The sequence below is a fragment of the Galeopterus variegatus genome, unplaced genomic scaffold (genome assembly GCF_000696425.1).
Source record: "Galeopterus variegatus unplaced genomic scaffold, G_variegatus-3.0.2 Scaffold6122, whole genome shotgun sequence".
Taxonomy (NCBI): domain Eukaryota; kingdom Metazoa; phylum Chordata; class Mammalia; order Dermoptera; family Cynocephalidae; genus Galeopterus; species Galeopterus variegatus.
Window position 1 is genome coordinate 65,798 of NW_007732233.1, and position 17,092 is coordinate 82,889.

Below are 17,092 nucleotides of genomic sequence, written 5' to 3' on the forward strand. Positions count from 1 at the left end.
CAACAATTTTTAGCTACAAGGGAAAAAAATTCTGCAATCGTTAAGACAGGAGAAGACAAATCATCCTTTCCTTCAGCATGCTACTTGAGGCTTTACACGGAGTCTCTCATCTAAACCTCAGGGCATCCCAGTAAAGTGGCAGTGCTGGCCTTGGTGACTGCATTGGGGAATTCAAATGATTTTGTCGGGATCCCTTTGCTCTCTAGCTCTCGGCTCTGTTTCATTCTGTGTGGCAGCCTGAGTCTCTCCTACTACAGACAGGCTTCGTCCAGATGCAGCACAGGCAGCTCTGGGCTCAGAGTCTTCCTTCTGGTTTCTGCACAGAAGAACAAAACAGAGCTGCTGACACAACTATGGCAAGTTTTGGAATCCTTGCAAAGGTGAGACAAGCCAAGGACACAGCAAGAAAGACCAAGTAGAATTAAAGTTGCAATAAAGCCTGACTGGTGCACGGAAGACTCCTAGGTGCCCTGGCAATGGAGCCCCCACTTTATGGCGATAATATAGAAGGACTCTGGTTTTCTTTGTGCTATGTGCTCAACACTTAGATCCAGCCAGAGGACAAGAGAATGGAGTAAGATCACCAGCCAGGCGGTGAGGCTACTATGATTGGAAATCCCACCAGAGTGACGAGGTTGGAGTGAGAAAAAAGTAGACCAAACAAATAAAAGGGAGCAAGGCTGGTTTGGCCGACAAGTGCAAGGGGCCCACAACAGGGAGGGTGTGTGAGTTTCCCTGCATCACAGATGACGACAGGATTAGAGAGGTCAAGTAACTCGCCCAAGGTCACACATCTCCTAAGTGGGGGAGCCAGGATACAAACCAAGGCTGTCTAACTCCAGAGCTCTTAACCACTCTGCTGTAAGGAAACAAAACCAGTTTGGTTTCTGACTTCTCCGCAACATTAGCTTTCAGAAGAAAATGGAGCAACGGCTAGATGTTATGGAGAAAAAGATGGTAACTGAAGACTCGTGCACTCTGCCAAATTGTCTTTCACATTTCACAATAGCTAGCAAGTATTCAACACACGCCATGGGGCAGGCAGTGGTCCAAGTGCGTTATACGTACAGTGAGTCATTCACTCCTCGAACAACCCACAAGACAGGAGTTGTTATTAACCCCATTTTACAGAGGAGAAGACTAAAGCCCACAGAGGTTAGGAAACATACCTAAGAGCCAGGGTTGAGCCTAGGCAGTCACATCTTCTGAGCCTGTGCTCTGATCTTGGAACAGGGGACATCTCTCCATTTATTTAGGTCTTTAATTTCTTTCAACAATGTTTTGTGATTTTCAACCATTCTTTCTTCGAATATTTTTTTCTTCTTGTTTCTCTCTTTCCTCTCCATCTCATTTCCTACTATGTACATTTGGTGCACCTAATGGTGTCTCACATTTCTGTAAGGTCTGTTAATTTTTCTTCATTCTTTTTTTCACTCTGTTCTTAAGATTGTATTATGTCTATCTATCAATCTTTGAGTTCACTCTTTCTTTTTTTGACCAGCTCAAATCTACCATTGAGCCCTTCTAATAAATTTTTCATTTTGGTTATTTTGCCTGTCAACTCCAGGATTTCCATTTGGTTCATTTTTATACTTTCTATCTCTTTATTGATATTCTCTATTTGATGAGATATCGTCATTGTACCTTCCTTTAACTCTTTAAACATGTTTTCCTTTGGTTCTTCGAACGTATTTATAATAGCTGCTTTGAGGTCTTTGTCTGCCAAGTCTAACTTATTTGCTCCTCAAAGGCAGTTTCTATTGCTTGCTTTTTTCCCTATGTATGGATCAGTTTCCTTTTCTTGCATGTCGTATATTTTTTTGTTGAAAACTAGACGTTTTAGAGACTACATTGTAGTAACTCTGGATACTGACTCCCCCATACCTCCAGGGCTTGTTGTTATTTGTATGTTACTTGCTGAGTGGCTTGACTACGCTAGTTTAGTGAAGTCCGTGTTCCCACACAATGTGACGTCTTCCTCAGAGGCCTCCCCTCACACTGAAATGCTGGGGGTGGGTTGGGAAGCGGTACGTGGGTCAAATGCCACATTCGCCCATTGTTCTTACTGAGGTTTAGTAGTAGATTTTTTGAACAAGTGTTTCTCCATTTGTTGTATGTCCTTAGGACAAATTCCAGAGAAATTAAATGGTTGGGTTTTTAAAAATAATTTTCCCCAGTTCAATGGTTGTTTCATTAGGAAGTGTCCCTACCAATCTCTTCATCCCACCAATTGTGAAGTCCTCTACCTCAGTAAGGTTTCGTTAAAGGTAAAAAATACATGTTTAAATTCATACATTCAAACTTATTTGATGTGTTTCAATCCAATGCAATAATTTCTATTGAAGCTTAAGGTATCCCAATTGTGGCTAATGGGAACTTCTTTAAGTTGGCTCCTGAGTCCTTTTGACAGGAACCTAGCAATCTTTGATAGCTTTCTTGCTATTAAAATACCTTGTACATTTCTTTCCCCAGACCCACAGAATGCTTTTGAAAAACTTAAAGGTTGAGGGCTGGCCCGTGGCTCACTCGGTAGAGTGCGGTGCTGATAACACCAAGGCCATGGGTTCGGATCCTATATAGGGATGGCCGGTTTGCTCACTGGCTGAGCGTGGTGCTGACAACACCAAGCCAAGGGTTGAGATCCCCTTACCGGTCATCTTTAAAAAAAAAAAAAAGAAAAACTTAAAGGTTGAACTTACCAGTATCAAAAGGAGTGTAGGGGGCCGGCCCGCGGCTCACTTGGGAGAGGGTGGTGCAGATAACACCAAGGCCATGGGTTCGAATCCCATATAGGGATGGCCGGTTAGCTCACTTGGGAGAGCATGGTGCTGACAACACCAAGTCAAGGGTTAAGACCCCCTTACCGGTCATCTTTTAAAAGAAAAATAAAAGGAGTGTATATGTTTCCAAAGAACTGAAGAAGCTAAAAGCAAATACTCAAGGGTGGGAGGGGGGACAAATAAAAAAGTCATAAAACAAATTAAAAATGACACAGAAGCTTTAAAAAATAGCAGAGAAAATATGGCAAATAATAAAACAAATGTATTGAGGATGGATATAAATGGAATCTACTTCCCTATTAAAAATTAAGATTCACGAATTGGATTAAGAATTCAATTTTATGTTATTTAAAAGAAGCACACAATGAAATAAAAAGATTAATGTAAGAGAAGGGGAAATATTCAAAACAAATACAAATTAAGAGAAGTCAAAGATGAAGATACTTAAATTAGTAGAATTTGACACCCCATAAATAAATGACATTGAAATTTATAAAGTGAAAATATGAAGAAGGATAGAGAATCACTTAATAATATAATTAGTAAGTCTCAATTAATAGCTTCCTGGAAAGAAAATGTATATCAGACAATAATTTTTTTCCCTAGTGTCCGTGAAGTGTTTACGAAAATCGAATACATAGCTGCACTAACAGTGGCACTTGAACAGGGTTCAACTGCTAAAGAAGACTCACAGGATCCAAAATATCAGTGCTTACAAGTCTACGGTTTACTACAGGGAAAGGGCACACTATAGCAAGAGCATGAGAGTCAGGCTGCACATCACAGCAGAGGACTCCCAGCGAGGGGTCTGGAGAGGTCAGGTGCAGGTTCCTACTGCCCTTTCTTTCTGGTACTACCAGATGTTTCACACTCAACTTGTATTTTTCCTGCCCCAGCCCTAGAGTCAGCCATTTCTTCAAGGAGCTCTGGTATGTTTTATTGGAGATATGTGGGATTTCTTTTTTTTTTTTTTTGGACAGCTGGCCAGTATGGGGATCTGAACCACTGACCTTGGCATTATAAGGCTGAGCTCTAACCGACTGAGCTAAGTGGCCAGGCCACAGAATGATATTCGGAAACAGATCTGGATGTTAGGTGTGCTCATTGCTGCTGGAGTTTGTCACTACTTCTAGGCCATGTTAGCAGTCAGAGCTGTCTATACTAACCCATGCATATGTATACCAGGGTGCTTCAAAAAGTTCATTGGGGCCGGCCCGGTGGCGCACTGGAGAGTGCGCCGCTTAGGAGCACGGCGGTGCTCCCGCCGAGGGTTTGGATCCCATGTGGAGACCGGTTCCCGCTCACTGGCTGAGCGCAGTGCGGGCGCAACACCAAGGGTTGCGATCCTGTTGCCGGTCAGTAAAAAAGACAAAAAAGGAAAAAAAAAAAAAAAGTTCATTGAAAGATTCATATTATCTTTTGATAATATTTTTCCACAAACTTTTTTGAAGTACCCTAATATATCTGTATTTCTGTATTTATCTCCCAACTAGAGTACAGTGTTTATGTACAGTTCTTTTTGTCCTTAGCCTTACACTATTCTTACATAACAGGCAGCTGGCTGGTACGGGGATGCGAACCCTTGGCCTTGGTATTACAAGGCTGTGCTCTAACCAACTGAACCAACTGGCCAGCCCAAGCCTCACGCTATTCAGTCAAAACACTTTTTTTCAACGTTAGTCAGCAACTATCCCCCTACCCTCTTCAGCAAAGTTATGTCATACATATTTAATAAAATTAAAGTTTTATTTATTATTTTAATCGACAAATAAAAATTGCATATATTTATTGTGTACAACATGTTGTGAAATATGTATACACTGTGGAATGGGTAAATCAAGCTAATTAACATATGTGTTACCTCACATACTTATTTTTGGGGGGTGAGAACACTTAAAATCTATTCTCCTAGCAATTTTCAAGAATACAGTACATTGTTTTTAACTGTAGTCACCATGTTGTGCAGTAGATCTCTTGAATTTATTCCTCCTGTTTAACTGAAATTTTGTGTTCTTTGACCGACATCTCCCCATTCCCCGACCCCCATACTCCCAGTCCCTGGTATCCATCATTTTACTCTCTGCTTCCATGAGATCAACTATTTCAGATTCCACATATAAGTGAGATCATGCAGTATTTGTCTTTCTGTGCCTGGTTTATTTCACTTAACCTAATGTCCTCCAGGTATAATTAAATTCTTTTGTCACCCTCTGCATTCCATCCTGGGATCACTGACAAGCAGGTTGGGTTTCTTCCAATTTGCATACAGTGAAGTTCACTCTTGGTGGTGTACCATTCTATGGGTTTTGACAAGTGTAGAGTCATGTATCCACCACCACCTTTGTGCAGCCCATTATGTACTCAACCCTTCCCTCTCCCCCAACCCCTGGAAACAACTGATCCGTTTGCAGTCTGACTCCACAAAGATATCCATGTCCTAATCCCCAAAACCTGTGAATGTTATCTTATATGGCAAAGGGACTTTGCAGAAGTGATTCTATTAAGGATTTTGATATGAGATTACCGTGGATTATCTGGGTGGGCCCTCAATGTAATAACAGGGGTCCTTAAAAAAGGGCAGCACTTAGGTCAAAGGAGGTAGTAGGAGATGTGAGGATGGAAGCGAGAGGTTGGAGTGATATGAGGAAGGATTCACAGGCTAAGGAATGCAGATGGCCTCCAGATGTTAGAAAAGACAAGGAACTGAATTCCCCGCTACAGCCTCCAGGAGGAACCAGTCCCGTGGATACCTTGAATTTAGCCTGATGAAACTGATTTCGGACTTCTGGACTCCACAATTATAAGAGAATAAATTTGTGTTGTTGTAAGCCACTAAGTTTGCAGTAATTTGTTATAGCAGCAATAGGAAACTATAGTTTTGCCCTTTTCAAAGTGTCACATACAAGGAATCATACAATACTTTTGGGTCTTTGGGGTCTGACTTCTTTCACTTGGTGAAATGCACTTAAGATTCATCCATGTTTATGTTGTGTATATTTTACCACTAAAAGAAAGATTCACCCACATTGCTGAGGACTTAATAGAACTTTCTTTTTATCACTGACTAATATTCCATTGTATACATGAACCTGAGTTTGTTTATCCATTCACCTGTTGAAGGACATCTTGGTTGTTTCCAGTTTTGGAAACAGGATCCAAAATATCAGTGCTTACAAGTCTACGGTTTACTACAGGGAAAGGGCACACTATAGCAAGAGCATGAGAGTCAGGTGAATAAAACTGCTATAAACATTTGCATACAGGTTTTTGTGTGCACATGAATTTTCAATTCACTTGTCTGTTAAGGAAAACGCATAGGTATTCATGGTTTTTAGGACATGGAGATGTCAATTTAAATATCATTACCAGGGCTCTCTCTGTCTGCACTCTCTGCTTCCATCATCTTGCAATGTGAGACCCCTGGGTCACTGTCATCACCACCAGGTGGACTTTGGGTTTTCCAGCCTCAGAAACTGTAAGCAATAAATTTCATTTTCTTTATAAAAATAAATAAATAAATAAATAAGTAGCATTACCAGGGAAACAGATTATTAGTAATTAATAATTAATAAAAAAGAATTATAGGCTTTTTAATGCTAAGGTTACATTCATAGAACAAGCCACAAGCTCTGAATTCCAGATGTCTTGCAAAGGACCACTTTGTTAGAAATAATATTTTCGAGGACATTTTAAGAGATCAGAAAATCATTTTTCTGGTGGCTAGCCAGTACAGAGGAATAATTCAGAGCTGCACCCCTCAATACGAAATTAGGTACATGTCACATAATGTTCAAAAGCTTGTAAAACCAACTGCAAAGTTGATAACAAATATTTGTCAGGAGCTGGGATTTCCCCTACTTAGAAATTAGCCTTTTATGGATCTATTTATCCTTTTCACGAATGTTAGCAGCACAGCAAGCAGCATGAGCACCAGCATATTTGCATCAGTTTCCCCAAGTCTCCAAGTCCCACAGGGCCATGAAGAGGGGCTCAGGTGGACACGCTATGTACACAGTGCACGTTTGCATCACAGCCAAGGAATACTGGCCTTGGGTAATCCACATTAATAGCAAGCCTGCTCTTTGTCCCAGAAGGAGATAGCACCTCATCCCTCAAGGCAGCTCCCTGCAATGCAGCCCTGAGAAAGGGCCCAGGTAAAGCGCAGTCAGGGCCTTGCATTCTTGGCATACCCTGCAAGAACATGCAGGGACCCTCCAGGCCGTGGGGGATTGTATCTCCCGACAATATTAGGTCTAGAGAGAAAACAGACCATCTCTTCTTCCATGTGAAATGGATAACAAGATGTAGTGCCCAAAGTTTTTCCCTAGGAATACTTTCCATCACCACTGTCTTCCAGGGGCTAGAATGCAGCTACCACCCACTTTCAGGTGGTGCCAGGAAACTGTATAAACCAGGCCTGTGCTTTTTCTCTATTAACCAGTCACAGGAACTCTCCAGGAAGCCATAAATGCAGGTTAAAGAAGTAAATCAGTAAGAGTAAGTACCATGGGAGTCTGAGCGCCACCCCTTCACACAATCTACTTGTGCCTTCCAAACAGCTTGGACCCAAACTTATGTATACCGTTATCATTTTCTAATGGACCTAGCTCCTGAGGGGCATTTCAGGTGGCCTACCGCAGATCTCCTGCCCATGCTTCCCACTGAGTGAATCCACCCAGAAGTTGGAGGGTGAGGAAACCAGTTGATACAGTCCCTTTCCAGGGCACAAAGCAGGTGGAGCAGGGTGGAGTGAGTCTAGAAGGACAGATGGAAGATATCCAGCACAGCCCATAAATGGCATTGATGTCATTGGTGTGATTTTCTAAAACATTAAGCCATACTTGGTGAGGATCCAAACAAAACAACACACACTCCTTTCGATTTACACAGTAGTTCCGTTACTGGAAAATTCCATGTATATGAAAACTACGCAAAAAAATACTGTGCGTTATGCTTACTTCAGCAGCAATTTACTAAAAGTGGAATTATGCAAAGAAGATAAGCATGGTGCCTGCGCTAAAACGACATGCAAATTTGTAAAAGCACTCCATATTTAAAAAATAAATTTTATAAAAAGAAAAAATCTACTTTGAGTTTACATGTAAAACAAGGTTAGGGCCGGCCTGTGGCTCACTCGGGAGAGTGTGGTGCTGATAACACCAAGGCCACGGGTTTGGATCCCATATAGGGATGGCTGGTTTGCTCACTGGGTGAGCATGGTGCTGACAACACCAAGTCAAGCGTTAAGATCCCCTTACCGGTCATCTTTTTAAAAAAAAAAAAACAAGGTTAGATTTAGGCTCAGATAATTACACATAGGTTTTTCATATACATGAATGTATAAGGGGACATCTGAAAATCATGTAAGATGTAGGAAAATTCTTCCTTGCAGGAATTTCACATGCACTGAAGGACATATGACATTCTTGGCTCCTGCCCACTAAATGCCAGGAGATCCCTGCCAGGAGATTCCTGTCCATCACTTTAACAACCAAAATAGCCCCACATGTTTTCAAAGCACACCCCTGTGCTGTACTGCCCCCAGTAAGACCCACTCTTCTAAGGTGAAACATTCAACTTCACAGAATTTGAGTTTGATACTTCATCTACTTAGTGTCTGGGGCAACACTGAATGGAAGAAATGACTTCTCAATTTATGGGTCCCTGTTCAATCCAATATACAGAAGTCTCTGACCCAGCTACCAAACACTTGCTGCCATTTCTGGCAATGTATAATTGTGAATTGGAATTTTCTGATTTGGCATAAAGAAAAAGTAATAACTGACTGGCTGTGAAGCTCAAGCTTCAGATTGAGCCAGATAAAAGTTTATAAATAACCACATTTCATGTCATTTGATATTGAACTAAAATATTTTTCTATTTTTAACTTATACATTTCATTTTATTTCATTTTTGGCTGCTGGCTGGTCTGGGGATCCAAACCCTTGACCTTGTAACTTATACATTTTAAGTAATTCATGCACATTACATAAAATTAGAAAATGCAGACATAAAAATAAAAAATAAAAGCACACTCTGTGGTAGACAGGATAATGGCCCCCTAAAGATGTCCACAACCTAATCCGTGGAAACTTTTACATGGCAAGAGGGACTTTGCAGATTTGACTAAATTAAGGATTTTGAGATGGAGATATCCCGGATTATCTGGGTGGGCCCAATGTAATCACGAGGATCTTTATAAAAGGGAAGCAGGAATGTCAGAAGGCAGAGAAGGTGATGTGCTGATAGAAGCAGAGAGTGAACTGATGTAGCCGTGAGTCAAGGAATACCAGCAACCTCTAGAAGCTGGAAGAGACAAGGAATAAATTCTTCCCTGGAGCCTCCAGAAGAAACCAGCCCTGCTGACACCTTGATTTTAGTCCGATAAGAGTCATTTCAGACTTCTGTGGTCATCTATCTGGGAAAACCTTTGGTCTCTTACCTTAGTCATGAGAAAACACATACTGGAAAGAAACCATATGAATGTCAGCTATGTGAAAAGGTCTTTAAAAATTGCTCTAATCTTGGAAAACAGTAGAGAGCTGACACTGGAGATAAACCTCATGATGGTCATCTACATGGGAAAACCTTTGGTCTCTTACCTTAGAGAAAACACATACTGGAGAGAAACTATATGAATGTCAAAATTCTGACCTCCAAAACTGTAAGAGAATAAATTCGTGTTCTTTTAAGCCACTAAACTTGTGGTAATTTGTTATAGCAGCAATAGGAAACTCATGCACAGTCCCATCCCTCAGAGGTCCACCATTGTCAACACCTGATTACCTGTACTTCCAGATCTCTTCCTATACTATTTTGTGTGTGTATACTTTTTGCAAAAAATAGATCACAGTGTACATGCTATCTTATAACCTGCTTTTTTCGGTTAGCAAACTCCACCTGTCCATTTCATCAAACCCCTAGATGATTAAAAATTTCCTAAATGACACAAAAATGCCCTTAACAGCTGTTTGTCCCAACCAGGATCTGTTCAAGGACTACACATAGCATTTGATTATTAGGTCCCCTTTATTATAATGTTGACTGTTGAGGAGATTGTCCTACAGTTGTTCTGAGGAGTGTGCCACCTTTTGAGTTTGTTTAGTTGCTGCCTCTTGGATAGAAGTTTGTTCTTCTATCCCTATTATCTCCTGTAACATTTCTATTAAACATTTTGGCTAGAACGTTGTATAGGTGACAGGTATTCATGTTGAATTGCATCAGAAGACCTATGATATATGGTTAATCCATTAATGATTTTAAGATTGATTACTAGATTAAGGTGATGACTGCCTAATCCCTCCATTTTATTTTTTTGTTTTGACTCATTTTGGTGGCTGGCCTATAGGGGGATCCGAATGCTTGACCTTGGTGTTACCAGCACCACACTCTCCCAAGTGAGCTAACCAGTCAGTCCTCTCCATTTTAGTTATACTTTTGCCCTGAAACTAGGAAGTGATCTATTCATTTTTACTTTTGCATTTTAAAAATATCAAGTTCTCATCAACCATTTTAAATACCAGTTGATAATTATGATCTGATATGATAATGATGATTAGCATGATAATTATCATTATCATGATAATTTCACTAAAGTTTGTAAAGTAATGTTTTTCTAAATCTACCATCCCTTCTACATTTATTAGTTGGTATTCACCTGTGAAGTACAGCTTTCCCTCATCTATTGGGGATATTGGTTACCTGAAATACAGATTCTACTAGAAAGGCAGGATAAAATGTTTAATTTTTTACCATTAATTACCACTTTTCACAATAAGTAGTTGATTTAATAGTTTTCTCAAATGCTGACAAATAAAGATTTTCAGACTTTCCCTATTTTGAACATCATTATTAAATTATGAATTTTCATAGATTCCATCTGTTTTACTTCATTGCCACCATTAGCTTTTATAATGCTCTAAATGTCACGACTGTGACCAATGGAACATGACCCCATTGACCCTTGAGAACTTTACTGATTTCTAGCACAATAAAATATCCCTGGTTCTCCTTGTACTTTCCCTGCCCCTGACCTGGAATATGCCGTTTCTTCAAAGAGCCCAGCTACCCTTTAATGGAAAATGATTTTCAGATACCACAACTTGAGCACTAGGGGTATTCATTATTGTAGAGTGACATTGCTTTTAGGCCACTTCAAAGGACAGAGCTAGAAAAATACACCTATTTGTGGCAGACAGACTTTAGGGTGGCCCCCATGATCCCTGCCTCCTGGTGTTCATGCTCTTGTGTAATCCTCTCCTCTTGAAAGTGGGAGGAACTGTGACTTGCTTCTAATCAGTAGCATATGGCAAAGGTGACACGATGTATATGATTACATATACATGATTACATTATGTACGTGATGATTATTTTATGATTATAATGCCCCTCTTGCAAGGAGACTCTCTCCCTTACTGGCTTTAAAGAGATAAGCTACCTATGAGAGGGCCACATGGCAAAAAACTAAGGGCAGCCTCTGGCCAACAGCCAGCAAGAAACTGGGGCCCTCAGTGCAGCAGCCTGCAAGGAACTAAAGGTTGCCAGCAACCATGTGAGCTTGGAAGCAGATGAGACTGTAGTCCCGGCCGACACTTTGATTGAATCTTTTTGAGACGCCAAAGCAGAGCACCAAGCTAAACCATGCTGACTCCTGGCCCACAGAAAGTGTGAGATAATAACTGTCTTGTTTTAAGCCTCTAAGTCTGTGGTAATATTGCTATGCAGCAATACATAACTAATACAATTCTTAATCATGGGTTTATATGAATATTTTCAATTCACTTTTATTTATTTATTTATTTATTTATTTGTCTTTTTCATGACCGGTAAGGGGATCGCAACCCTTGGTGTGGTGCCACCCCCACCGCGCTCAGCCAGTGAGCACACCAATCATTCCTATATAGGATCTGAACCCGTGGTGGGAGCGACGATGCGCTCCCAGCGCCACACTCTCCCGAGTGCGCCACGGGGCCGGCCCTTCAATTCACTCTTAATATTATGGTGTTTTCCTTAATATCTGGAATTTTATCCTAATTTTTTTTTCCTATTGGGGTCTGGCCTGTGCGGGGATCCGAACCCTTGACCTTGGTGTTATAAGCACCACACTCTCCCAAGTGAGCTAACCGGCCAGCCCTTCAATATTTTTATAAATAATGGAATTACTGGGCCTATCCCCTGGAGGCCCACACCCCAAAAAGACGGAAAATAAGGGATCTCCTCTCCTTTATATTTTTCCATTCTTCCCCCTTTTTGGAGGGGAACACTTATTCATACATATTTATTCTCTTATGAGCTTGCTCATTTAAGTAAACTATATCTGTGAAAGCATTTCATAATAATTATAGTCCTAGGATTCTCTTACATTGTTATTGCAAATTGTAATAGTTCCTGTTGATATAGTACTTTATGGTTTAGATTTTTTTTCTCATGTATAAGTTTCTCTAATAAATTTTATGGTAGCATTCAATGAACAGAAATTTGATTTAGGTGAAATTATCATACAAATTGTTTGCTTTCCACTAACAGTGTCTATTCCCCCAAACAAAGCACACCTATGCTTTTGAAATGTTCTTTAAAAAACAGTTAAATACATAATTTGATTTTTCCTATATTTAATAAGCACATGAAATAGAAATTCAAAGTCCGATCTCTGGACAGTCACTTATGATGAGCAAAAAATGTTCTTAATCTAAATCAGCCATTTCTTTTTTAAGATATATACATTTTTAATTTTAATTTTTTTTCACAGCTGGCCAGTACAGAGATCTGAACCCTTACCTTAGTGTTATAACACCACACTCTAACCAATAGAGCTAACCGGCCAGCCCCTTTTAAAAAACATTTATTGATTTTTAAAAATTATACAAGTAACGGCCAGCCAGTTAGTTCACTTGGTTAATGGCTGGCCACCAAAACAAAAAACAAAAAACAAAAAACAAAATTATACAAGTAAGTTTATATTTTTCGGGCCGAGCCCGTGGCGCACTCGGGAGAGTGCGGCACTGGGAGTGCAGCAGCGCTCCCACCGCGGGTTCGGATCCTATATAGGGATGACCAGTGCGCTCACCGCGCTCCCTGGCTGAGCGTGGTGTGGCCGGTCTCGAAAAGGACAAAAAAAAAAAAAAATTTATATTTTTCATATTTCTGCTCAAAAATTAAATATTTTTAAATGTCCACTTGAGATGATGCTATTAACATTGATAAAAGAAAAATTACTCAGATTCATTTTTAATGCTCTTTTATGACTTTCAGGTACATCATTTAGCACAAGATGTTATAGAACAAATAATTCAGCCTGAAAAAATAGCATTTTCCAAAAGTAATATTTCCAGTAACAATTTCTCCATGGAATGAGACTTGACAGTAAATATCATGAAATATCTCACAATCACCCTGCATAGGGTCAATAAATATTACTGTAATGTATTTTATAGAAAGTAGCTGGTCTGGCTTTATAGAAGCTTGAGGAACAATGGGCAAGTTCTCTTGAAGAAAAATATCATACCTACTAGGTAAAAGATTAAGTCAAAGACTTTTCTAGCACAGCTTCACATGTTCCTGAAAACTCTGTTCTATGTCATGAAACTGTTTTCTCTGGATTGCATTGAAGAGAGCGAGGGAAACTTGAGGAAAGGGTCTGGGTTTTATTTCTTTCTCTCAATCCCCAGGCCTAGTATAAAACCTGGCCTATTAACTCAATTAACGTTAAATAAATTGGGGGGGGGGGATTGCAAAGGATCCAATGAGATGGCCTTAAGTGGCTTTAAGTTACTCTGAAATATATTTAAATATCTTAAAGGGAATAAAGAAATGCAAAGCAATGAAGCAGTGAAGAAAGTTAGCTGAATTCTTCATGAAAGCTGCAGATTTCCATAAGTCAATGAAATAAATATGTATCGGTAGGATATAAGCCCAGAAATCAAGATTACGTCCACTGTGGGTACAACCCCTATTTTAAAATTTTGGAATCCATGGCATTTTGTCTGTAAAAAGGGGATTAGTCTGGCCTTTGAGATCATGAGAAACTGGAGCTCTACAGCCCAGATCTAACAACCCAGTCAGTCTCTGGCCAAAAAGCAAACTTAGTCAAGAGACAGTTAATTGTCTCTGAAGTCCTATGGCCTCAGCAAGGACAATACTGCCCTCCAGGGAGCGTTTTAGGAGTTCATGGGTACTTTTTTTTTTTTTGATACATTGGAGTGAAACTGCAAAACATTAATGATAAAAAGAATCTAAAAACCACAAGAGAAAAAATACATTAGCACTAAGAAATAAAAATTAGGTCATTAGCAGACTTTCCATCAACCAACAAGTGAAGCCAGAAGACAGTGGGACAATATTTTCAAAGTGAAAAATGGAAATTATTAGCAACCTAGGATTTTACACCTAGGTAAATTATCTTTCCAGAGTAAAGGCAAAATAGAGGTGTTCACAGACACACAAAGAAGTAGAGTTTACCACCCACAGACTCAGTAAAGGAATATTGTGAGTGTACTGATTTCTGGTGTCAGCCAAAATGGAGTAAGTCCACAAAAAGCAACTACCTGAGAACTCTGAAAGGTAGCCAAGAACAGGTGGATTGGGAAGGGAAGTTAAAATTTGAGGTGGCACATACAGGGGTGAGTTGCCTACATTTTTTGGCCTACTTTCTCTTCCAACATTGATCAATGGGGAAGTCTCCAGCAGAGCTGCTGTAGGCAGTGAAAGAAAAAAACTCCAAGGAACCCCATATTTCTGGACAGAGGACTGAGAAAATGGGCCCTTGAAAACTGGACAGTGTTGGGGGAACCTAGAGAAGGGGATCCTTTGTGTGTATGAACACAGCACAAATCCCAGGCTTACCTCTGAGCTGAGCATGGATGGGTCAGACCCGAAGCAACATAGCAAAGACTTTGAGAACTGAACTATGACATAAAACACCACTCAATGAAAAAACAAAAACAAACAAGCAAACAAACAAACAACAACAACAAAAAAACCCACTCAAACTAACCCGAGTAGACCATATGTGAAATAAGCCAAAAATAGCAGAGCAAAGGCTTTGAAAACTGAACTGACTTTGGAACAGCTGCACACATAAGGTGACGTAGAACTTGTAGTCTGAGCCTAATCAGGTAGATGGCCTGATTAAAAATAAAAATCACATTCATCAGAGGACTTTAATAGGACACCGATTCTTACAATGTAATATTCAAAATATCCAGTATACAATCCAAAATTAGTTGGCATACAAAGAACCAAGAAAATATCAATTCTCAAGGGAAAAGACATTCAACAGATGCTAAATCCAAGATGACTCAGATGTTGAAATTAACAAAGACTTCAAAGCTGTTATTATAATTATGCTCTGTGAAGTAAAGGTAAACACCTTTTAAACAAATGAAAAATACAGTTCTCAGCAGAGTAAAAAGAAACTATGAAAAATAACAAAATGGAAATTTTACAAGATAAAAATATGATATATATTAAGGCAGTGAAAATACTCTGTATGATCGTATAATGTTGGATACATGTTATTATACATTTGTCCAAACCCACAGAATATACAACACCAAGAGTGGTCCCTAATGTAAACTATGGACTTTGAGTGATTATAGTTGTCAATGTAGGTTCATTAATTTTCTATAACAAATGTACCACTCTGGTGGGGAATGTTGATAGTGGGTGAGGCTATGCATATGTGGGGACAGGAGGTATATGGGAAATCTCTATACCTTCCTCTTAGTTTTGCTGTGAACCTGAAACTACTCTAAAAAATGAAGTCTTTCAAAAAGACACCAAAGAGCAAAAATAATAATAATACAGTATATTAAATTAAAAATTCACTAGAAGGGCTTAAGAGCAGAAATAGATGTGTATTAGTTAGGGTTTTCCAGAGAAACAGAACCAATAGGAGATATACATATCTATTGGCAAGTCCAGGGCAGGCCAGCAGGCTGGAAACCCAGGGAAAAACTGATGCCACAGTTTTGAGTCTGAGAGCAATCTGGAGGCAGAATTCTTTCTTCCTCAGGGGAGGTCAATCTTTACTCTTAAGGCCTTCTGCTGATTGGATGAGGCCCACCCACATTATAGAGGATAATCTGCTTTACTCAAAGTCTACTGATTTAAATGCTAATCACATCTAAAGACATACCTACACAGCAACATCTAGACTAGTGTTTGACCAAACACTGGGTACCATAGCCTAGCCAAATTGACACAAAAAATTAACCAACACAGATGACATGAGAAAGAGCCAGTGAGCTCGAAGATAGATCAATAGAAATTATCCAATCTGAAGAATGGAAAGAAAGAAGATCAAAAAATTTTAACAGTGCCTCAGGCCTGTGAAAAAATGTCAAAAGCAACATTTGTCACACTGGAGTCCCAGCAGAGCAGAAAGTCCCAGAAATGCAGAAAAAATATTTGAAGAAAAAATCGCTGAAAACTTCCCAAATTTGGAGAAAGACAAATTATTAGATTCGAGATCAGCAAGCCCAAAACAAGATAAACTCACCAACAAGAAAAATTTTAATTTGTTTATTCTTCTCAATTACAAACAAAGCCTTTACAAAAAATGACTGGATTTAAATGATCAGAGGAAGTCCCAACAAATTTCAAAGAATCAATGTTAAATAGATCTCACTCTGTAATAGAAAAGAACAATAAAGATAGTTTTTAAAAATAAGTGTTTAGAACACTAAAATGCTACTAAATAACTCATGGGTTTAAGAGGAAATCAAGATTGGCAAAGGATTCTTAGATATGATGCCAAAAGCGCACGCAATAAAAGAAAACATAGATAAACTGGTCTTCATAAAAATTTAAAACGTTCATGTTTCAAAGGATACCATCAAGAAAGTGCATAGGAAGTTCAAGGATTCAGATCTTTGTACCAGCCAGCAGCCAAAAAAAGAAAGTACACAGAAAATCCACAGAATGGGACAAATTTGCAAATCATAAATCTGTTAAGGAATTTATGTCTAGAATAAATAAAGAACTCTTACAAGGCAATAATAAGAAGATAACCCAATATAAGAAAAACGGGCAAAGGATCTGCATAGACAGGATCTATATTTCTCCAAAGTATATACAAATGGCCAATAATCACATGAAAAGATGCTCGACATCATTAGCCAACAGGGGAATGCAAATCAAAATGACAATGAGATACCACTTCGTACCCAGTAGGATGGCTAAAATCGAAGTCATACTAAGCTACGGGAACTCTCATTCATTGTGGGTGAGAATGCGAAATGGTGCAGCCACTTTGGAAGACATTTTAGCAGTGGTTTTTTTTTTTTTTTTTTTTTTTTTCCCTTTTTTTTTTT